A 24,237-nucleotide genomic window follows, 5' to 3' on the forward strand; every position below is an offset into this window, starting at 1 on the left:
CTTTTAAGAGCTCTATCTCTTTTCTAAAAAAATTACTGATAGATAGCTCGAATATGATACTTCTCTCCCTAAATGCCTTTGATGACTTTTGGCTGAAGCCATAGCCAGAACCAGGGTCAAGGAAGGCAATCAGGGTTTCCCACATGGGCAGTGGGAGGAGCATGAGGGTTCCTGTTAGATATCACCTGTCAGATATCACCACTGCCTCCCAGGGTTGTGCATTAGCAGGAAGCTGGAGTCAGGAGTGGAATTGGGGACTGAACACAGGCACTCTAATATGGGACACAGCTATCTTAACTGCCAGGCCAAACTTTTCTAATGGGAAAGGTCATCAGGAAGTTCTTGGAAAATGTCTGTTATGAAAAAACCGTACGTGAATTTGAAAACTTTCTGTGGCAAAACAAACTTTTTAATTCTACATTTCCATGAATTTTGCAAAATACTTTCATTTGTTACTTGTATTATTTGTATGGTTGTGACCTTTGGGAGACAAGGAAACCCTGCTACCATAAAGGTTTAGTGGTAGAATTTAGACTTAATATATGAAATTGTCATGGAATTGACAGTTGTGAAGGAAATTATATGGCTACCATGTGACATATTTTGCTCAAATCAAGAACTCACAGCCCAGCAATACTTTGAGAGATTGCCAACTCTGTTTTACAGATAAGAAACTCAGGCTTAGAAATGAAAGAACCTCCCTGGCAAAATAATTGAGTAGTTATGGGCTCAGATCTGATTCTATACATACTTCATTGCCTTTCAACAACCATGTTGGGATAACACAGAAAATTATCTTGAGATTTGGCAAATCAGGAGATGAGGGGCCTGTTCATATTATTTTGATAATCCATGAATTGTGACTTAAAACTGACATCTCTCCACATTGACTTTCATGTTCTTTTGACTGGGTAAATCCCATTTTTAGAGGATTCCCAAAAAGGATTTTCACATGCTGTGGTCTGAAGGCAAGTGAGCTAATGGGATTAAATTATTTTTAGAAACCAAAGTCAAGAGTCTAAGGGGACCAAGAAACATGGCTGGCCTATCGCCTAGTATAAGAACAAACTGTTTTTCAGGAGAGTTATTTGTTATAGGTATTTTTCAGTCAGTGATAGATACTTTACTTTTGGCAGCTTAAAGATAATCCTCTGCCATATTGCTGAATAATTCTACCTTATTTCATGGCACATTATCCCTACCTGGACCCAGTGGCCCATCCACCATTTTTTTTTTCTTTGCCTTGTCCTTCCTGCTTAATTTGCTAGCCAGATTTTTAGAGTGTGACAAAAAATAGTTAGGCTTTTGGATACTCCAAAAATGTTGGAAAAAGGCAAGCCACTTCCTAAATAAATTGAGTAGGGCTTGTACTTGAAGAGAACCTATTACAGGGACAACAGTGAGGAGGATTTCTCTCTCCTGTAATGAAGACAGTGTGCTAATGATAATGGCAGGGGTACACACAGGGGTCTCTGGAAAGACAGGACATTGTTAACCATGTCGGCACAAACGTCTTATAGAGAGGCTGCATACAAGGACTAGACATAACAATGAATGTGTATGGTATTGTATGAAAACCCAGTCATGTTCAGGAAACTTTTGTGGGACATTCTGAAAGACTTTAATATTAAACAAAAAGCACAGTTATCATGCACTATTTCTTAGAATTTCGTAAATGTGAAGAAATATGAGTTTTAGAAAAGATGTCTGGAAGTTAAATGATAACCTTACTTATAGTACTAATACTTGTCTATCAAGGAAAGCCTAAATCCAGATTGATTAGGCTAATATCTGGTTTGGACTGACATGGATGGGATATGATTTACAGTTTGTACAAATTTTAGAGCAGCCAGCTGCACTCTGTTTGGAAGCAGAAGATATGTGTCACAATCTACTATCAGATTAGGGGCCCAGAAGGGAGAACTTATTAGATATGTTAGAAATACTGAGGGGACATGAATTTTCCCCCTGTTTCCATTAGGGCTTTGAAGGCTGCACCAGGTACCCATATGTGGCGAAGGGATAATATGACAAGATCAGTAGGACATGATGATGGTCCCGAGATGATGTCCGTTTCCAGGTAGCGTGATAGGACCAGGATTATGCCACTAGCTGCTTGGGAATGTTGTGCAGGTGAATCTATAGTCTGACTGGATAACTTGCAAGGTAGAGGGACCACGCACGAGAACTAGAGAATGGAACACTGCACAGGGAAGGACACTGAAAGGATAGACCACCAGGCCCTGATGGGACTGAGCAACAATAGGCCCAAAGTGTCTCATATGCAGTGTTTCCCAGCAGGAAGATTCAGAGGCGGAACACTACCCATCTGTTTTTGTTTTCGTTTTTTTTTGTTTGTTTGTTTCACATTAATTGTTTTTGTTTGTTTTACATTGGCACTGTGTCAGACAAATAAAAGAACCATTAAAGTTAAAAAAAATAGGATACCAAGAACACACAAAAAATTCACCATGCCATTTACTGTGGAGAAAAAAAGAATCATACATTTTTAACTTTCTCTCTAGAGAATTCCTGGTTCCTGGTAGTTGTTACGCTTAACCAGTATTTTAGCTTAGTAGCTAGGATAGATTGAGGCCACAGTTATACTTTTAAAAAACAAGCCTGAATTTCAGTGATTAAGAAGTTGTTTCAATGAGGTGCTAAAGAGGTCTAGCATCCCAGAGTTACTCCAAGTTTGATATTTCTTACTAGTTTCAGGAGGATAGAGCTAGTCGGGATAAAAATGTGATGGTTTGGGCTGGCGCCGTGGCTCACTAGGCTAATCCTCCACCTGCAGCGTTGGCACTCCAGGTTCTCGTCCCGGTTACTCTTCTTCCAGTCCAGCTCTTTGCTGTGGCCCAGGAGGGCAGAGGAGGATGGACCAAGTGCTTGGGCCCTGCACCCGCATGGGAGACCAGGAGGAAGCACCTGGCTCCTGGATTCGGATCAGTGCAGTGTACCAGCCGCAGCGCACCGGCCTTAGTGGCCATTTGGGGGATGAACCAATGGAAGGAAGACCTTTCTCTCTGTCTCTCTCTTACTAACTCTGCCTGTCCAAAAAAATAAAAATGTAATGGTTTGATAACTCCTAGACAAACACTGCTGTTAGTGAAAAAGTTTCCTCTAGGTGCTATACATTCTTGTCACCCTTTTAACCCCACGGTACTAGATTACCTAAACTTGTAATCACTCTTTTCCTACATCAATTTTGAAAAGAGCAGAGAAGGAATTGTGAGAAAATAAAGTTTTCAAAGAATTATAGTTACCTAAACAATGAGTTTAAATTATTTGGAGAGATTAGCTTTATCATTTTGTGCTAATATTTCTGTTTCTTCTCCCAAATGTGGGAAGAAGAAAATTTTCAGAGACAGCCGAGAGCAATTAGAAACTCTGAAAAAGAAGCTTCTCTTTTGTGTATCTCTAACCAACATTAAAAACTATTTGACCTTGCAACTTAAATACCAAAATATGGAGAAGTCAAACCAAAGGTAGATTACCTATCCATTTCATAAAATACAAACCTGGTGTTCAGACATTAAGGGATTTCTAGAAGGTTGTACCGCAAATTTATCTGCCTTCAATTTTGTGCTCTTTCCAAAATACCAAAATGTTTCCTGAATGGACTTAGTCTAAAGTGCCATGATAATTACCTCAAATTAGCAAAGAGAAGGACTCACAAGGAAAAAATAATTGCAAAGAAAAAGTTTTTTTTCCCAATTTTCCCCTAGTTTTCCAAAATGAATGGATTCTTTATCTTTCAATATTTCTTTCCATACTGAATTCAGTTCCCCCATTCCCAATTACTTGTATAGAAGATTTGAAGAATAATTATAAGGCTGTTTTTTAAAGTTTATTTATCTGAAAGAGTTACAGATACACACACACACACACAGAGAGAGAGAGAGAGAGAGAGAGAGAGAGATATCTTCTATCCTCTGATTGACTCCCCAAATGGCCACAACAGTTGGAGCTGTGTAAGACCCAAGCAGGGCCCAGGAGCTTTTCCTAGTTTCCCACAGGGGTGGCAGAGGCCCAAGAATTTGGGCCAACTTCGGCTGCTTTCCCAGGTGCATTAGCAGGGAGCTGGATCAGAAATGGAGCAGCCAGGGATCGAACTGGTGCCAATGTGGGATACCAGTACTGCAAGCAGAGGCTGAACCTGCTAAGCCACAGCATCGGCCCTCTACAAGAACTTTAACAGTACATAGAAAATATATGTTATGAAAAACTTGTACATAGATTTTAGGTTTTTACACCAACAAATTTACCTTTTACTTTTATTTTTTATTAAAATATTTTTAAGGTGAACAAATTTCATGTATTTCATATGTACAGATTTTTGAGCATAGTGCTATTTTCCATCCCCGCCACGCTCCCAGCTTCCCTCCTCCTTCTTTTCTTATTATTTAATTTTTACAATGATCTACTCTTAATTTATTCTATACTCATAAGATTAACCCTACACTGAGTAAAGAATTCAACAAATAGTAAGAAGTTAACAAACAAACAAACAAAAAAAAACACTGTTCCTCAACTGTAGAGACAAGGGCTAGAAACAACCCTGCAATCTCAAGATGTTAATTTCACTCATATACACTACATTTTTTGGTACTCTATTAGTTACTACAGATCAGAAAAAACATATAATATTTGTCTTTTTGGTGGCATATTTCATTAAGTATAACTTTTTGGAGTATCCTCATGTATCCCATTACAATTTGTTTGGCTATCAATTGAAGTATATAATTTTATTTAATATTGCAAATTAAAAGGCATAGATATTAATCTGCTAATCTTACTGAAAGTAAATAATATGTCACTTTATTTCTTTTTTATTGTCTTCAGAGAAAATTAAAGCACAATACTAAAAACTATAACAAACAGCCAACAACAATAAGTCATATCTTAATTCTAGGAGGTTACAACCATTATTCAGTATAGAGATGTGAGAACTGAGACTGGATGATTAAACAGTTTATAGTGGACCACAGCACTCTTGGGCAGTAGAGCTTGAATTTGTACCCTGCATTAACTGATTTGTTACTGATGTTCTTTTAACCACAAAATTCTTATTGCTTTTAATTATTCAATGTGGAGGAAAAGTGTATTGCCCCTGTGCCTAATGAACTGGCATATTTCCAAAAACCCAAAGCTTAAAGATGAGGCATTTCAGCCTAATTCAATGTGCCAGATGCAATTCTAGTTATAGTATTTGCTGGAATAGATTTCTCTTAGAAGTACAGAATTAAGGGGTAAATTCTAAGTTCAACTTGAACTTCATGCTTACTATCATTAATAACAAATTTTATTGTTAATTCTTCTGTGTTAGACTACCTTTCATTCGTGTAAGGTTTAACATTTGGACCTTTATATTTCTATTTGTCATCTTGTCTTGAAATGCTGATTGTGATGCTATCTTTTTGATTTTTCAAAATACGCTAAGTAAACTTTTTTGTATCAATACAATATTCCCAGTTCTATAGCTTAAGTGTTGGGTTATCCATCAAGTTATTGGAAATTTAATCAAATTCTGCTAATTTTTGTAGAGGCTCCTGCAAAAGGACTTCAACAAATTTCTATCTCCCTATTTGTGAACATAAAATGGTATAAAGAAACTGGGTGAGCCACTGGTGAGGCAGAGTGGTTTCAGTTTAGAGGAAAAAAATATTGTCTTAGTGGAATGGACCATTAAATTTAGTTGTTGGAATGAGCTATGCAAGGTGGTATAGAATCTCCAGTTCTCCATTCCCCTTCATTATTGAACTGTACTACCTAGGTTTTGGCTTCACTGAATTGAGACTCCTCCTGGCTTACAAAGCTGCGATAGTATTCAGAGAATGATAGCTTGAACGGTATTAGTTTAATAATAATTATTTATCAACTTTTCTTCAAACATACCAACAGATAAATATTCAATTTCTTTGTCAAACAATAAGGTTCAGAATCTTGATATTACATATACTGAATGGGAAAATAGATTTTCAAGTTCCATATTCTATAAAATATTAAGTCATTTTTAGCATGAACATATTCACCAGGTTCAATTCTAAAAATCACTACAAAACCAGTTTTTCAAATGGTAAGAATATTTTAGAAAAGAGTATAAATGATTATCAGTAGCATCTATTTGAGAGTTTCACCATAAATACTCTGTGCAGTTCTCTCTTTCTCTTATGTCTTACAAAAAGACCTTGACAAAGTGTGCATTGGCCACTTTTCACTTATGCCAAGTTTAGCGCTATGTCTGAAGGGCATATGCGATAAATTGGTCATATATTATCTCATTTGCAGTCACAGTTTTATGAGCTCCCGTAAAACAATTACCATATATACATTTTACAATAAATGGGTGAACAAAGTGCCTGCAAACAATATGGAAAAGTCAATAATTAATTTCAGATTTCCAAATGTAACAGAGACACTAAAGGTTTCTCTTCTTTTCTAAAGAAAGGGCTTCTTTGTTAGGAATATGCAAGGATGTTAATTCATTACTTTGTGGTTTCTCTTTTTCCAAAGCTTGTCGAAGGTCTAATTTATTTGCAAGACTGAAAGCTGTTTAAATGGATAATATGCCTCCTTTATGAGAAATACCACCCCTTTATGCTCCATTAAATCCAGACATTGACTCTATAAGCTACGTACCAATTATTTCTTTCCAGAAACAGCAGCATAGTTTTTTCCACAAAGGACAGCAGATTATTGTAGGCCTCTATTAATCTCCACATAGTCCACAAAACATATAGGACACCAGGGAGAAAACAATTGAGTTGCTATTTTAACATCTGCAAAACGCTATATGGACAGGAAAAAAAAAAAAAAAAAAAGATGCTTCCCTGATTGCAATGTGTGTGTGTGTGTGTGTGTAAATTGCAAATCTCTCAAAGATACAAAAAAACCTTAAGTCCATCAATAATACCCTGCTAACGTTGAAGCACTACCTGCGATAAACACAGAAATGTTTTTTTCTGATTAATTTTTTCCCCAACATCATGTATTGCTGACCACTAGACAATCCAGCTGCACAAAACATTAGTTGGATGGTAGAGGGAGAAAAGTACCCATTAAAACATTACAAAAACGTTTTACAGCACAGCATTATTGAGTCCAATAGTAATGAATTCACATACTGAAAGCCAAAACAATACCTTAGTACTTGAGCATAAGCTAGAATTTAATATAATAGTGCTGAATAAGTTTAGGGAGAATGAATCACTATAACAGGACTGTTAAACAAAACTACTGCAGGCGCCATGGCTCACTAGGCTAATCCTCTACCTTGCGGCACCGGCACACCGGGTTCTAGTCCCAGTCGGGGCGCCGGATTCTGTCCCAGTTGCCCCCCTTCCAGGCCAGCTCTCTGCTGTGGCCAGGGAATGCAGTGGAGGATGGCCCAAGTCTTTGGGCCCTGCACCCATATGGGAGACCAGGATAAGCACCTGGCTTCTGCCTTCGGATCAGGCCACAGTGTGCTGGCCACGGCAGCCATTGTAGGGTGAACCAATGGCGAAAGGAAGACCTTTCCCTCTGTCTCTCTCTCTCACTGTCCACTCTGCCTGTCAAAACAAAACAAAACAACAACAACAAAAAATTACTGATGCTGATACTGTTTCAGGTGTCAAAATCCAGTCCAAGGAAATTGTAATAGTGAGAAATCAGTTATCTATTTAAATTTTCTTAATTTAAAATTCATCCATCTGGGGCCAGCGTTGTGGCATAGTGGGTTAAGCTGCTGCCTAAAATGCTAGCATCCCAAATGGGCACTGGTTCGAGTCCTGGCTGTTCTACTTCTGATCCCTGCTAATGAACCTATGAAAGCAGTGGAGGATGGCCCAAGTTCTTGGACCCATGTCCACACGTGTTAGACCTGGAAGAAACTTGTGGTTCCTGGCTTTGGCCTGGCCCGGCTTTGGCTGTTGCAGCCATTTCAGAAGTGAACCAATGGATGGATGATCTCTCTCTGTGTCACTCCCTCTATCTCTGTAACTCTGCCTTTCAAATACATACATAATAAATCTTTAAAAAATTCATCCATCTATCTCAAAAATACTTGAATGCAGACTATTTAATATTCATTCAACAAGTCCTTTTGGAGCTACTTGTTTGCCAGAAACCATGTCAGGTAGTACTACAAAAAGGATGGGGGTAGTCATGTCCCTGCTACAGTATGCAAGTGGAGAGCTGATATTTTAGTCTCATTACTCTTTAATGTGCATTAGTCATATTTTTTTCTTTGTTTCTTCCCCAACATTTTCTTTCTATCCACATGTGCAAACTGACAGGTATATCTATTTACATGCAGATAGATTTAGATACCGTTATGCATGTACTTGTACAAATATATTTTGTTCCTTTTAAATTAATACTTCTATTTCTAACCGAGAATTTTTCTCAATGCCCCAGAAACGTAGTGTGTGTGTGTGTGTGTGTGTGTGTGTGTGTGAGGGGGTGGATTTTGTTGGTTGAAGTTGTCCAAAGATTGAAGGGTGAACCTTATAATTCTGGTTAGTACATTCTAATCCTCCAGAAATTGCATCAAACATGATTATGTGAGCCAATCAAAGTCCTTTGGATATTTGTGAATACTAATGTTAGGTTTTGGGAAACAGATGTTTCCTCCTTCTTCCTCAGGAGTTATCAGAGGAAATGCTGACTCTCCCTCAGAATTGGGGATGTCAAAATATGAACACGTGGAACTGTAGCTGCTAGAAGGATGTTGGAACAGGCCCTTAACAGGGGTTTATGAGAGCTGATCATAAACTGATACTGCACTCAGTAGCATTACTTAGTAGCTTGAATCTGGCCAGGATGGAGGTATTTACACAACAGAAATTGCTAACGTTATCAAATAAAGGTGTTAAATTTTTGTTGTTTTCTTTCCTTTTTTTAGAGAGCCAGTTTACTACCACCGCTAAATAATCCACAGTATGAAGATGTAGCACCAGACTAGTGGAGATTCGTGGGAAACTAAGTTTTACTCCTAAACTTTGAACTCCAAGACCATGCTTACTGCAAACCTGTACTGCTAGTGGGGTTCTCACTTATGTGAGCATGTAACTGCCCACAAATTGCAAAGTTTCATGGTCAATGAGCATGATTTTTTTGAAGGTAGAATATCCTAAATTAACATTACTCGAATTGTGTTCTTAAATGTTAATTAAGGTTATAGAAAAAAGGAATATGTGTATTGAGAATCTTAAAAGAGATCTGACTATGTAACTCTGCTTTTCAAAGTAAATCTGATGGGCAGGTATTCAGGGGTTGATCATTTGGAAAAGGCAGTTTAGTTGTTGAAAACATGTGTTGCCTGCAGAGGTAAAGGTTATGTAGTTAACAAAATGTAATGTTCACCTATGCACTGATTCCACTTACGAGATCTCCTCCAGCAAACTTTGCAATAGATACTCCAGTAAAATTAGCTATGAATCGCTCCACTAAACCTTGTAGTGGGACGTTTATCATTTTGTAGCAATCACTCAATGGCCAGTAAACTTAAAAGAATAAACAATGAGAAAATTCCAGAATACAAAGTCATTAAATTAAAACTATTTTAATATGATTTGGAAGCAGTGGAGACACATGATTCTATTGAAACTGAAATATAATTTTTAGTAAGTCTTAACAATAAACAGATTCTATAATGTTTTTACAAGTGTACTCAATGTCAAAGTTGATAGATTGTTAAATAATGATATCACAAATTATTAATGGAGAAACACTGGTTAATTCTTAAGACTGATTTTTATACAAAAATATTTCTTGTTTATTTACTGATGATATTACCACAGACATATATTAAGCATTAATGAATTCCTGATGTTTGTCAAGCACTTTTGGAGATACAATGCAACCCAATTCTCATGACAGCCCAATGGACAGACCTGATATTCTTCATTCATAAGTAAAGTAATGGAACTCGCAAATAGAGAAAAATTTCTTGTCAAAGCTATGTGTCCTGTAAAGCAAGAGTTTGGTCTGGCTCTAATGTCTGTATTTAGCTGAATGATAACCCTTCAACTAAATATCTTGATGTGTATTTAGTCTTAACCTAATCAAATAGATAAATGAATTCTGAAGGGATGAAAACTAAAAGGAAACATATTTTTTGGTTTTCTTTAGATGACAGAGAATGTGAAACAGAGAGCTAGCCATTGGAAGAGTTGATGCTGAGTTGGATGCTGAGTTATAAAACAACATTTGATGATATCGATTAACATGAATCTGGAAGTTTTTTTGTTGTTTTGTCTATGCTGGACTGGTACTTGGAAAATATTAGTAGGCTAGAGACAAAGTCCAAACATGTATCTAGACTCAGGTGATCCCTAACATAGGGGGTAAATGTAAGTTTATTGTGGAATAACTAATGCTTTCATCACAGCATCAGACAGATGACTCAGAGAGCTGGAGAAATTTGGAAAAACAGCATTGACTATCCCATCAAAATCCAAATACATTATCACATGAGCGGAATACCTTGAGGAAGTCAGTTACCCCTTAGAGGTTTCAAGTTTTGCATTTGTTAAAGGTGAATAATAAGGAGGTATACCCCATATGGTCCTTTTGAGTGTTAAATGAGTTGAAAATATATTAGCAATAGTATCTGGTACTAATTAAATGAAAAAAATTATTAAATATTAATTGTTGATACAGCTCATAACTAATTGAGTATTCTTTTATCATTTTATAGATAGATATAAGACATTGAACAATTGATTGGGTCTCTTTATGCCCTACTTTCTTCATTTATAAAGATCACTCTAGTCTGCTACCATGGTGATCTTATAAAGTTGCTTTGAATATTAAAGTGAAATATGTACAAAATAGTACTTTATAAATATAAACCGAGATGAGTGATATCTTTATAGCACCGTCATCACCATACCCAACAGATTATCTCGGTTCACATCTTAGTGACTTTGAAACAGTTGGGAAATAGGGCCATTACATTCTGCAAAGTAGCCTGATTCATTTTTCCCAATTTTCTTTCTGTATTCTCCATTTTCTATCTGAACAACTCTTTCTTGTTTCCTTTGCAAAATGAAGTTTCTTTCTTGACCTCGTAACTGTAACAGTTTCTCTTACTCTCCTTCCATTCTCAGCATACTTAATCTCAACTACCTCTATGACTTTGACTTATAATTTTCCACCTGTGGCCTAGCCTTAGATCTGCAGCTACACTCATCTTAAAATGAAGCTTTCCAAATGAGACTTGATGATGATGAAATGAATAATGATCCTCCTATTAAAGTCAATAAAATTTGAAAAGTTATGTTCAAACTCATTATTCCTCTAGCTGTTGATAGAAGTAATTGAGCTTCATGATCACAATATTAAAAACGAGTTGTTATTTCAATTCTTGGCTTTTGGTTTTGGAGAATTTAAATAAGCAGTCTCTGAGCACAAATTTAAGTGAATTCTTCTTAGTCCCGTTACAGTAGAGATCAATCTGGTATTTATTTTATACTGTACTCTTCCTCATTCACTTGCTTATTCATGAAATATTTTTTTCTTTTTTTATAAAGATTTATTTATTTATTTGAAAGTCAGAGTTACACAGAGAGGAGAGGCAGAGAGAGAAAGGCCTTCTGTCTGATGCTTCACTCCCCAGATGGCCGCAACAGCTAGAGTTGTGCCTATCTGAAGCAAGGAGCCAGGAGCTTCCTCCAGGTCTCCCATACAGGTACTGGGGCCCAAGGACTTGGGCCATCTTCTACTACTTCCCCAGGTCATAGCAGAGAGCTGGATCAGAAGAGGAGCAGAGAGGACTAGAACCGGTGCACATATGGGATGCCAGCACTTCAGGCCAGGGTGTTAACTGGCTGTGCCATAGTGCCGACCCCCTATTCATGAAATATTTAGCATTGATTGTATACAGAATGCTAATCATTATATGGCATAAAGACGATTATGTTTAGTTCCAAGTTCCCATATGCAAAGCCAATGACTACTTTTTATACTACCTTTCAATTTTTGTTTATCATAATGTGAATTATACTGGAGATACAAGAGTCCTTTGTAATTACATCATTTGGCAATCTTGATTCTAATTTTCAAGCATTCTGAAAGAAGGAAAGACCAACTCCGTCAAGTAAAAATTGATATATCAGTTTGGACTGAAAAAGAGATGTTTTTAAATTGGAAGGTATCTCTTCTTTGGGATATAATTACTTGCCACTTAGAAGTTGCTGCTTTTATATAAGACAATGGAGGAAATACAGAAATGTTAGATTGCTGCAAATGACTAACCAAACTTTTTTGTCAGATACATTAGCTATGTATTTTACCTTATATGTATAAGAAATTAAAATATAATTTATAAGTAATTTTCTCTCATTTCATGTTGCAAAATTTCCCAGACAGAACAGAAAACAGAAACCAAGTCATCCAATTTATTCAAATTTTGAATACCTAATTAATGAAAATGGTTACTAATGCTTGAACAAATACAAACCTTTAGTATTTCCACACTCCTGTAGTATGAATTTTTTTTATTCGACAGGTAGAATTATCGACAGTGAGAGGGACAGAGAGAAAGGTCTTCCTTCCATTGGTTCATTCCCCAAATGGCTGCACCGATCCGAAGCCAGGAGCCAGGTGCTTCATCCTGCACTCCCATGCAGGTGCAGGGGCCCAAGCACCTGGTCCATCCTCCATTGCCCTCCTGGCCCACAGCAGAGAGCTGGACTGGAAAAGGAGCAACCGGGACTAGAATCAAGCTCCAATATGGGATGCCAGTGCCACAGGCGGAGGATTAACCAAGTGAGCCACGGTGCCAGCCCCTGTGGTATGAATATTGTATAGAGAACCATTGTAATTTGTGTTATCAATGAGTAGCAAATGCAATTCTTACATTTGTGAATAAAAGATAGGTTTGTGAATGTTATGATCTTTGCCATGCCTTATTGTTGGATCATGGCAAAGCCAAATTCAAGCCAAGGTCTGATAAGCCTTATCTTATCCTATTTCCACTCTCCTATTCTGTCTTCTTATTACCTCTCAACAATGTAAATCAACATTATTATAATGTTAATACAATATGATGTGATTTAACACTAACCAGTGATTTTTCAAGCCATGGAAATTTTTTTTTTGCTATTCCATTTAAAGTGACTCATTCTGTCATCTCTATGGCTCAGGCCACGTGTTTATGAAATAGACGGTATAATTTGAGGTCATGGAAAAATGATGCTGATTGGTCCATGCGGGGATTATTAAGATATTATGACCTAAAGGAAGAGTCAGTTATGAGCATGGTAAAATGTAGCATTAATATTCATATTTTTCTTAAACATGAAAATATGTAAACTTTTAAATCTTTATACTATGCAGGGTATTGAATACTAAGATCATTTTTACAATTTTCTTTTATAAATAGCTAAAATAAGTTTGAAATCATTTTTTGTGACACTGTGCTAATGGAAAGATGTAAAGTTCAGTTCATATGGAAGTGTCACTTTGCTAATGCTCTTTTTTATGAAACGGAAGGTAGACCATCTACCTTATTTAAAAGTGGCACAGTTATTACCCTAACCACTGATGTTCTCACTACTTTGTGAATGTGGAAATGTAAGCCAGTGATCACTCCTATATAGAATCTCAGCCATCTTTATGTTTCTTTGCATATATTTTTATGCCTTTCTGAATATTTAGGTATGAGGCTTGATAACAATTCTAAGAATCTGGGGAATGTAAATCCAGTTAGGATCTGGGCTTACTGAGGAGTTTTTCTTCTTGATGATTATTTCTCTCCATTGCTTAAGGCAAAGTCCTTCCAGCATGGATCTCATATAGCTAACCCCATGGAATATCCTGGAGAGTTAGAAATAACACATTTTGTTATTGTCTGATCTGCTATATGCTTATATTTCCCTAGTTGCAACAGCAAAAGTAACTGCTTGTGGTTCAAACTCTAATTCAAGACATCAGGTCTCTGCTATCTTCCTCACTATAAACTGTAACAGTAAACATCACCATTTCTACATTATCTTCGAACAAATCCCTCTCACACATTGTGAAGATTGGACAAGTTGTCCTATGTGAAACTGCTTAGGGAGTTGCCTTGCATGTGGTTGATAAACATCCATTTATCCTGACTTGCCTACTGAATAAGATAAAGGGAATGAATAGATAACGTTTGAGGATGTCCCTTCCTCTTTTCATGGTTGTGAATGCAGAGGGGAAAAATGAACTCTCAGAATTACTTTTTACCTACTCTGTTGGTTTTGTATGGAAAGCACAAACCCACCAATACAAAAAAAAAAAGTATATATTACCCAGAAAAGCTCTGACATTTTTAACATGAGATAATAATTTACATATTAAAGATGAAAAGGCCCCATGCTAAGCCTTTTTGGGGGATAGTTTTTATTCAGTGACATAATAACTTTCCTGAAATAAACAACAGCAGAAGCATAGTTCATGATCAATAAATCTAATCTTTATTTATGATAGATTTTTTATTTTTGAGGAGATATGCTAGAGTTGACACAGGAAGAGAGAGACAGGAAAGACCAAACTACTGCTTATTTCACATCGCTGGGGATTTGGGAGCTTCACTTTTTCTCAGGTTTGGATTATCTCTGACAGGAAGTGAAATTGTACCCAAAGGGACTGTTAACTATCTCACTTAAAGCTGAAAAATGCCAAACTGCTTCCAAACAGGATCTTACTACTTTTGGAATAAGGACAAACTGGCGGCTTCAAAGAACTTTTTTCTCCAGAGCTCATTGGAACAAGTGATTTTGTGAATCAGTTTGCTGCTCCTTTTCTTTGCTTTTAAAAGTTCCCATCAGTGAGTCTCTTGATCACTATTTTTTGCACAACAGCATATAAACGAGGCTTTTGTGGATATGGCTATCTCAAGTTCTCTTTAAGAATAAAAGAACAAATAAACTAACAATGAACACAGAAGTTGGGTAAAATCACTTTTAGTCAACTGCTGTTATTTATACTGCCAATTTTGGTCTATCGCTAGGTATTCTCTGGGAAGTCTAACCACAGCATTGACTGTTAACTCTATGTATACACCATGACCTCGCCTATTTATATTTTAAAGTCAGCAGAATCAAAATGGATAATTTTCAATGACCAAATATCCTCTTATTTAGTAACCTATTGGATAGCTGAGAAGTTATCACACAGTTCATGAAAAAATCTTTTTTTCCTTTCTTCATGTGTTCTATTAATATGTATCGGCCACCTAAAGTGTGCTAGGTATAGCCTAATTGCTGTATTGGGGCTGATGTAATCCCATACAACACATGCTTTAAAAAGAACAAAAGGAGGGGATGTTAGTAAAATGGTGCCATCTTATCTGTGGCAACATCTATGTCCCTGGCACCTACTTAGGTTCTGACCTCCATTGCCACCTTGCAAAGTAAGATTTGATCCTAAGCCCAATGTCCCAACCACAAGCTCCACCCTCACCCTAAGAGGATTCACTGTTCCTATTTCCCTGTCCCCTGCAAAGGTATATAACAGGACCTGCTTCCTACACATGTGCTCTCTGTTCGTCTCTCTCTTGATCTCTCACTCTCTCAGCCCCCCTCTCTTTCTTCTTCACCCCTTTCCTCTGGCCTGTCAGATTTCCCACATCAGTAAACCCTTTTCCTTAAGAAAATAAGTCACTCAAATTTCCTGCCCTTGTTGTAATGGAGGGGTAGTAATAAAATAAACACATACATAAAAGATATTTTTTCAGTAATGATAGAAGCTATGAAGCAAATTACCAAAATAGAATGATGTCCATTCATTTTAAATTTAATATTATGACTTTTCTTATTCTTCCAGCATAGTTTTTCGCTCCTGTGAAAATAAGCTTGTATCGGGTCTTCAGAGATAATTTAACAAGTTGAGAGAGACAGAAGCAAGCCATAATCATTGAACTGGAATTTCTATTTGTTCCGTGCTGTCAGTGATACTATCCTTTTCCAAATGTTGTTGGATATCTTGGTATGTCTCATCTTTAGTTGTGTTTTGGCATCTGCTTCATTTCTCATTTCTGCATGCTGCAGACAGAATTTTTCTTCTGCTTCATCTGTATGATAGCTACATTCAAATAGCCTCAGAGTTGTTATAACATTAATCACTTTGTAAGAGATGAATCTTGGCAGTGGTATGTTGATGGGGGAAAAAAAAGCAACAAACCTTGATTTGTGGCATTTCTAAATTTTCTGTGTAAATACTTATGCCATGACCAATTTCTAGCTACCAAAATGACATCACTAAACATAGAGTAAAGTTTATACATTCTACTCTTAGAAACCAATGCCAAACATATTCAGCTCATCTTGGAATTTAGAGTAAGAAACAAACTGTCCAAGTTTCTAAACTTGTCACACATTCTCTCCTGGACCAAATGGGAAGTGGAATCTTTAATGTGCTTGTGCCAGACTTTTGCAGTGGTGTTTGAGTGTGGGGAAGGGATTCTGTCTGTATTTATAGACCATACCTCCTCATATATAGATATACATATAGAACTACCTTGTCAATTCAGGTGATTCTGTATCCATCACAAGGAATTGTTTTTTTTTTTTTTTTTTTTTTTTGTCCCCATACATTTCCATATTTTTGGTAGAATTTTAAAAACATGGCTATAAGTATTATTAACTATTCTCATCAATAAGTTGATTATCTATTAGAATTAAGATGTTGAGATGTGATTGTTAGTGTTTTGACCAATAGAGTTCATTGATAGCGACATTATGTGGCTTCTGAACCAAGACCATAAAATATGCAAGCTTCAACTTTGTGCCACTGGCATATTCTTGCACCCTGAACATCACATATGGAGTCTAACTACCCTGGGACTGCCATGTGAGGATGTTCTATTCATAGGAAAAAGCTAGATATAGGAATTATGGTTGATAATTCTAGATGAATCACCCATTCTCAACTTCCAACCATGAGCCAAATCACAGGCATTTGAGCGAAGAAAATATTGTGATGGTTGCGGTAACTCTAAGGTTTTTATGAGTCACTCCCAACCATCTGAATTTTCCTAAATAAGATCACAGAAATTGTGGAATGGAAATAACAAAGTTCTACTGTCACTATTTGAATTACTGATACATAGAATGCATGGCTTCATGAAACAGCTGCTGTTTTCTTTCATTGTATTTGGATGTTTTGTTATAAAGCAAAAGATAATGAAAGGACTCCATTATTTCAGACTCAGGTTGTCATAATAGAGGTTTGTTTGTGAATGAAGTGCCCTGGGATCTTGCTCATGAAGCTGATGCCAGGCATTGTTATGCTGAGGTTAGGATTAAGGAAACTCTTAATATAAATGATGGAGCTCCCAGGATTTTGTGGAAAATACAATACTATCTTCTCAAAGAGCATGAAGAATTCAGTCAAGGCAGGAGTCTATAGCCAAAGTGTTTAATGGGGAAGGTAAGTCTTCCAAGTAAGAATCCAGAAAGTAGACGATTTTAGAATAGAAAAATATGATTTTATGATGAAAGCTAAGGTAATTCTTGTCAAAATAAATTCCTCAGATAATATTGAGAAGGAGGTTCATGGATATCCAAACTCAGGTCATTTTCAAAAATCAGAGATCAGAATTATAGCTTCCCAATTTTCTAGGTTATATGTATATCTCTGTCTTTCAATTAAGCTTTTATAAAAATGAGGAATGTAGATTTACAATTTTTCTAACAGATGGGTATACGTGATGAATGCATTATCCTGAGTAAAACTATTTCAATTAACTAATGTTACAGTAGTGCTATATTACAGACTACCTCAGTGCTAAGGTATTTTAAAAGATGATAATTTATTATCATGGCTCTACTTAAGCAGTGGAGACTAGAGTTCAGCTTACCTGGCTGATCTCCATTTGGCAACTCTGTTTCATAAATCTATTGTTCTTCACATGAGATTAGATCAAAGTAGAAACATATCCTTTTTTTTTAAAAAAAAGGTCTTTATTTTCATTTACTCAAAAGGCAGAGCAACAAAGAGAGACAGAGAGATCTCCCATCACTTGCTTCACTCCTCAAACACCATTAACAGCTAGGACTGGTCCAGGCTGAAACCAGGAGCCTGGAACTCTATCTAGGTCTCCCATAAAAGTGACAAGAATCCAAATACTAGGCAACCATCTGCTGGCTCCCTTGTGCATTAGCAGGAAGCTGGATTGGAAACACAGTGGAAGGGAGCCACTGACGCACAAGGTCCATCAGTAGGCGAATATCCTTAACATGATGGTAGAGGTGCATAGAGTCATGCAGAAACTGTGAGGCTTTGTAAGGCCAGCACCCAAAGTGGCATAATTGTCTTTTCTAGTCCTTTCCAAGTTACATGGCCAAACACAATAATAAGCTATCAGAAGGGAACAGATGATGGAAGGAGTTAAGATTCAGAGTGACTAACTTCACCTACCATAGAGGGGTTATATGTTCTAATAGGGATCTAGGTGAGCAGGTTCAATCTCAGTGGCTGACATGACTGCCAAGTAGGAACATCTAAATAAAAGCTCAGCTCTATCCCATAATATAGCAATCTACACATGCCTACATAGAAAGAATATATTGATTAAATTTATTGGTGACCTTACAGTAGAATGTGAGTTCCATTATCAAGGACATATTCTCATAATGAATATGTAAGCCCATTTTAAACTGCCACCCAGTCTTCCAATTATATCTAATTGAAGTGGTGATGTTTCTCCTACACAAATGTACAAAAACAATCAGGTTTCTTTATCTGTAAGCTACTGAAGCTACTGAATGCCTTTCAAGATGTAATGGTCATTAAGTGCAACTCCCTACCCATTATATAGTAATCCATGATTATGCATACATTTTAGATACTTATGGACAACTCTGTTACTCTTTATTATTATCAGGTCCTCTGCTCCAACTCTCTAGGAACATTTTGTTCATTCCAACATAAAATAAATTTCCTTTGTATGTGGGAGGTTAAATGAGAGAGTGAATGTGTGATATATATTTTATTTTTATGCTATCATTTTACATAAGTATACTAGGCTTTGATAAATCATTGATATCATTTATTAATTAATACATTGAATGAATAGTTAAGCAACTACTATTAGTCATAGATGCAGTTCCTATGGATAAGGCTTCAGCAAAAAGGAGTGATTTTCAGAGTTAACAAGTGACTTTGACCCACACATATTTTAGAGGTTGTGAATTCTATTAAAGAAAAGATAGATAGTTCAGGAAATTCTTAAGGGCTTTATAAAGGATGGATTCTCTTGACTATCAATCTCAGAGAAATTCAAAATTTCTTTTGGGGGTCACTCCAGTTGGTTTATAGATTTTTTAGGTTAATTGGGTGGTATCTCCACTGTCTTCAAAGATCATTATTAATGGACATTTTAAAGACACTATCAATTTACTTTTTTATTGATAGTGTTGGTTGGTGTCATCATATACTAGCTTCAAAGTTTAGCAAATTCTGAATCTGTGACCACATATATGTTGTATATCTATATCCTTAATAAGAATAGCCTAATTAAATGGAGAATGCATCATGGATCACCATCATTGAATCTATATCTTTCTGTGTAATCTATAACTTATTCCTTTGCTTATTAACTTTGGCTTATTTAAAGGAATGTGCACAAATATATTGATATGGTTATAGGGTGTCAAAAAATGTGTGTGTGTGTGTGTGTGTGTGTATTTGAGAGAACAAGATATAGAAGGAGAAGCAAATAAAAATTTTATGAATTCCCATCCAGTAGTTTACCGCAAATGCCTACAGCAGCTGAGGCAGGGTTGAGGCTAATCCTGAGATCAAAGAATACAATCAATGTTTCTCTTGTAGGAGATAGGAGCCCGATTACTTGACACATCGCCACTGCCTCCCAGGATCTGCATGAACAAGAAGCTGGAGTCAGAAGCAAGAACTGGAAAATGAACCCAGGTACTCCAATGTGGGATGCAGGTTTCTTAATTGCTAGGCTAAACATTTGCTCCAACATTTATTTCCTAAAGAATATGTAATATTGCAGCTGATTACTTTGGAGAAATCCAAAAACTTTCTTCATTATTTTGATATTGGAATCCTCTTGGTTGAATGAATGAAAGAAAAAATTTCCTATCACTGTTCAAAAGCATTATCCATTCTAACTTAAGCAACAGTTGTTATACCAAATTTGAATTCATACAAAGTTGAATTTATGTTACTTATATGGCTGAAATTAAATTATTATAGTTCTCAGGAATTATATGAAATGTAGAGGAAAACATTAGCAAAAAATCTTGATAATTTGAAATTATAGATGATAGTATTTTATTGTGAAAATCCACACTTTCAGACAAGAAGACAATACTAGCAAATTAAGGAATATATTAGCCACTGCATTTAAAGCATCATGTTTAAAAATGGGCTTATATATATTCATAATGAGCATATTTTGGTAAAAATAGAAAGATTAATTTTTCCAACTGTTATTTTAGAAAATCAATTGATGTGATGAAAATTTTTAAAAGAAGACAGAAAAGTTAAAAAAATTTAGAGTGCTGTATCTGTGTGTTTTGAAGCAGTTATCCTATACTAGAAGCCTACATTCTCTCTGCCTTTTGGTGTACTTTGGAAAAACAACTAACCAAATGGAGCTTGAGGATGTAATGAATTTTTTTTTTCATTTACTAATTTTTTCTAAAGTACATTTCTATTGATTTCTATCCATTAACCTTTATTCACCCAAAATTCATTTCTTAAACTTGTAGAATAGGAGACACAAGTAAAATTCATCTTTTAGTACAGCTTTTAAATTTTTCTCACTGTAAGTGACATGAATAATTTTTGAATTAGGCATCTTCAATTTTTTTTTTTTGTAAAGCTGAGCCTAGAATTTAGCCCTTTGTGATTTATCTTAAGTCTGGGTCATTATACTGCTACCTCTTACCTCTTGTGCATCAGTGCCTTTACCAGCCACTCCTTGGGATTTATTTATTAAGAGGCTGAGATGTGAACATCTGTCCATGTTCTGATGGAATGAATCATTCCAAATAACCTTTCTAACCCAAAGTTTGATTCATGAGGCAGACTATGATTTATAGTTAAGAATTTTTGTTTTGTTTTTGCAACAAAAGTCATCCTCTTACTGTACTCTCAACAACTGCTTGTGCTGCATTAATCAGACCTTAATTAACAAGGAAGAAAGGTGATAATTTACATTTATTTCAAATTGACACATTGTACTTTATTTAGCAAATGAGACCTGTCAGGCACTGCCAGTGACGTTCAGATTGAAGACAGAATGTCGAAAATATGTCTTCCACCTGCCTGTGACTTTGTAGGAGGGAGCTTTCAGTGTGTTTACACAGGGATCATTAGACATACCGCATGCTAAGCTTTCATGAATCTTTGAATAAGAAATGCTCAAAGGTCATCAGGTATGAAATATTTTATAATGACACATTGCCATAAGGCATGAGAAACTATGATTTATCCTCCAAAGTAAACTCAAAGAGGATAATAGAAAGAAAATATGCAGGGCTCAAATGCCTCTCAGATCTATTGAAAATAGTAGTGAGCAGAGTGAAACTATGAGCGTGAGGGCTGAAACAAAGTTATTTACCTGACGTCATTGTGCAATTTAAAGTCAAAATTGGAGATCTGAAGTATACACAAGACTACTCTAATTGGTCCTTGGGTTCTGAGTGCAAAATGTCAGAAAGAAAGGGAGTTGGAATCATGGACATCAATATAGTTCCTTGAGACGAAACTGATAATTGAAGAGAATTTTTCCCATTGTTGCCTTTTATTGGGTATGTAAGTAAAAAACTGAATTTGGAATTTAAACTTACAAGAATTGAGAAATGAGGCATACAGTTAAAGTAAGTCCCATATTATCTACTTGCTCCCCTAAGCTAATTTGTCATGTCTTTAATTAACATATTTCACCACATGACTTAATCCAGGCAATGGAAAGGTCCTACAAGCTCCCCTTCTATCAGTTAACAGTTCTTAACTCCGGTGCATTGCTGAAAAGCATGGCTTGCACATGAAAGCACCCACACTTTTGCTCATTTTGTCTCCTGTGTTGAGATGACTGCTCTACCCGCTCTATATGTTAAGCATGTTATCACCTTTAATGTAGGGCTCAAATATCAAAATCTCATGTCCTTTCTGTATTCTTTATTTTCCCCAGTACTTCTGAACTCTCAGGGTGTTTTAACTTGTACTGATCACACTGCTTGTACACTTCTGTACATGTGATTTTTTATGGTCTCTGATATAACATAAAAACTTCTCAATAGTTGCTAGTCAAGCTGGATTAAATTTTGAATCATAAGTCATAGTTTTCCACCAAATAAATGATACTGTTTTATGTTTAAATCTTATGTAAATGATCTTTTAGTGGGAACACTTAACTGATGCATGGATGTGTGTCTACTATAAAGTATATAGTGTGTCACTATATGCAAAATGTCCATATACTCCATGTGTGTATTATGTCAAATATTAATAAATATATTCAATTCTTAACTTATCCCCAATTATACCATTTTGAAATTTAGAGACTGTTACATTTTCTTCTTTTTATTAGTTTACACTTCATTGACATAAGAGGGATTAGAGTTTTATAATTGTTCTACATATTATTTGAATTCTGATATTCTTCCTTATATCTTACCATAAAACTTAAGCACATTAATACATTCCTTGGTAAAATTTTTAAAGTATAATTTTTTAGATAAAAAGTAAATAATGTCTAGTTTTATTTTAAACAGTAAAATGGACCAAATGTATAATCTCCTCAGAAAATTTTAATTCTTCAATTAATGTTGACTCTCTTCTCATCACCCTTATATTGATATTGTGAAAAGTACACTAATTTATACCTGAAGGGATTGAAATCTCCACCAATTAATAACATTGAACAAGCCTCCTGACCACTATGAAACTTTAAATCAAAATGTGAATGACTTTGTTGACATAGTAGCTGCTGTTCTATGAAAGAGAGTTATGAGCTCCTTGAAGGAGGGGGAAATAATTCTGATGTATGCTATTGTTAACGTTATAAAAGTCATGGGATAGTTCTAACATAAAAATTTCCAGATTTCAGAATGTAGTTTCAAATTCTCCTACAAATTTCATTCTCTTTTATAATTGCTTGATGACATCTTTGTAAATATTTTGTCTGGCAATATTATGGACATTATATATATAAATATACAACATATACATATACATATAATGTTGTCAATGCCCCCTCATTCTCATTTGACTTCTCATTCTTCTAATCGCAAAACTTTGAAATTTCTTTTATTTCACTTCATCCATCTCCAAAATCTGTAGTGTTTCCTTCTGAAATGTTGATTTCAGGCATCTTTCTCTTTTATTTATTTGAGAGATAGAGTTACAGACAGTGAGAGGGAAAGACAGAGAGAAAGGTCTTCTATCTGCTGGTTCACTCCCCAAATGGCCACAATGACTGGAACTCAGCCAATCTGAAACCAGGAGTCAGGAGCTTCTTCCAGGTCTCCCAGGCAGGTGCAGGGCCCAAGCACTTGGGTCATCTTCTAGCACTTTCCCAGGCTATAACAGAGAGCTGGATCAGAAGTAGAGTAGCCAGAACTAGAACTGGCACCCATATGGGATGTGGGCGCTGCAGGCAGAGGATTAACCTCCTGCACCATAGTGCCAGTCCCCAGGCATCTCTTTTACACCACACTTTCACACCCCTACATGGTTGTTGATGATTAAAACAAACAGTTTCTAGCTCTAGTCCTTTATGAATCAATTTTTCTGCGTATGTCTTTCATAGAAATCCCTCTCCCTCTCCCCCACACTGTTGGAGTTAACATGGTTTAAGATCTTGCCTAAAGGATTAGTTTCCTTAGTCTGGTACACAATACCCTTCAAAAATGGTTTAATGATTTCCATTTCTAAGAATTCAGAAGATATTGTTAAGAGGGAAAGCTAGGGGAATCTTGAATATATAAAGTATATATGTATGTGAAGACCTCAAAGAGCTAACAATGTATTATAAGAACTTCTGAGCCGAGATTTTGGAGAACTCAGAATTCCAGGGAGTTTACCATGGTCTTTATTCTCATAACACATTCAAATTGGCAAGAAGAAATGTTTGAGTCTGAACAGCACTTTTGACAATATACTTTTGAGTATATAGGGAAAAAATTGGAAGTCAGAACCTAGTATGATCTTACTACATCCCAAAGCTTTGAAGAGGAATTCTAGAACTCCACCATTAAATATAAATTTCAGTGACAAGTATGTGAAGCCTCACAAAGT

The 24,237-nt window shown here is 36.0% G+C and overlaps 1 long non-coding RNA gene across 6 annotated transcripts in view; it reads left to right on the top strand.

Moving 5' to 3' along the window:
- Positions 1–24,237, top strand: part of LOC103346257 (uncharacterized) — a 1,098,305-nt gene that overhangs the window by 756,998 nt on the left and 317,070 nt on the right. For all 6 annotated transcript variants that reach the window (XR_011380304.1, XR_011380303.1, XR_011380310.1 and 3 more), the window contains one exon: positions 19,795–19,893. This is a non-coding gene — a long non-coding RNA (uncharacterized lncRNA). The remainder of the gene's footprint in view (positions 1–19,794; positions 19,894–24,237) is intronic.

The sequence above is a fragment of the Oryctolagus cuniculus genome, chromosome 1, assembly GCF_964237555.1.
Source record: "Oryctolagus cuniculus chromosome 1, mOryCun1.1, whole genome shotgun sequence".
NCBI classification, from domain to species: domain Eukaryota; kingdom Metazoa; phylum Chordata; class Mammalia; order Lagomorpha; family Leporidae; genus Oryctolagus; species Oryctolagus cuniculus.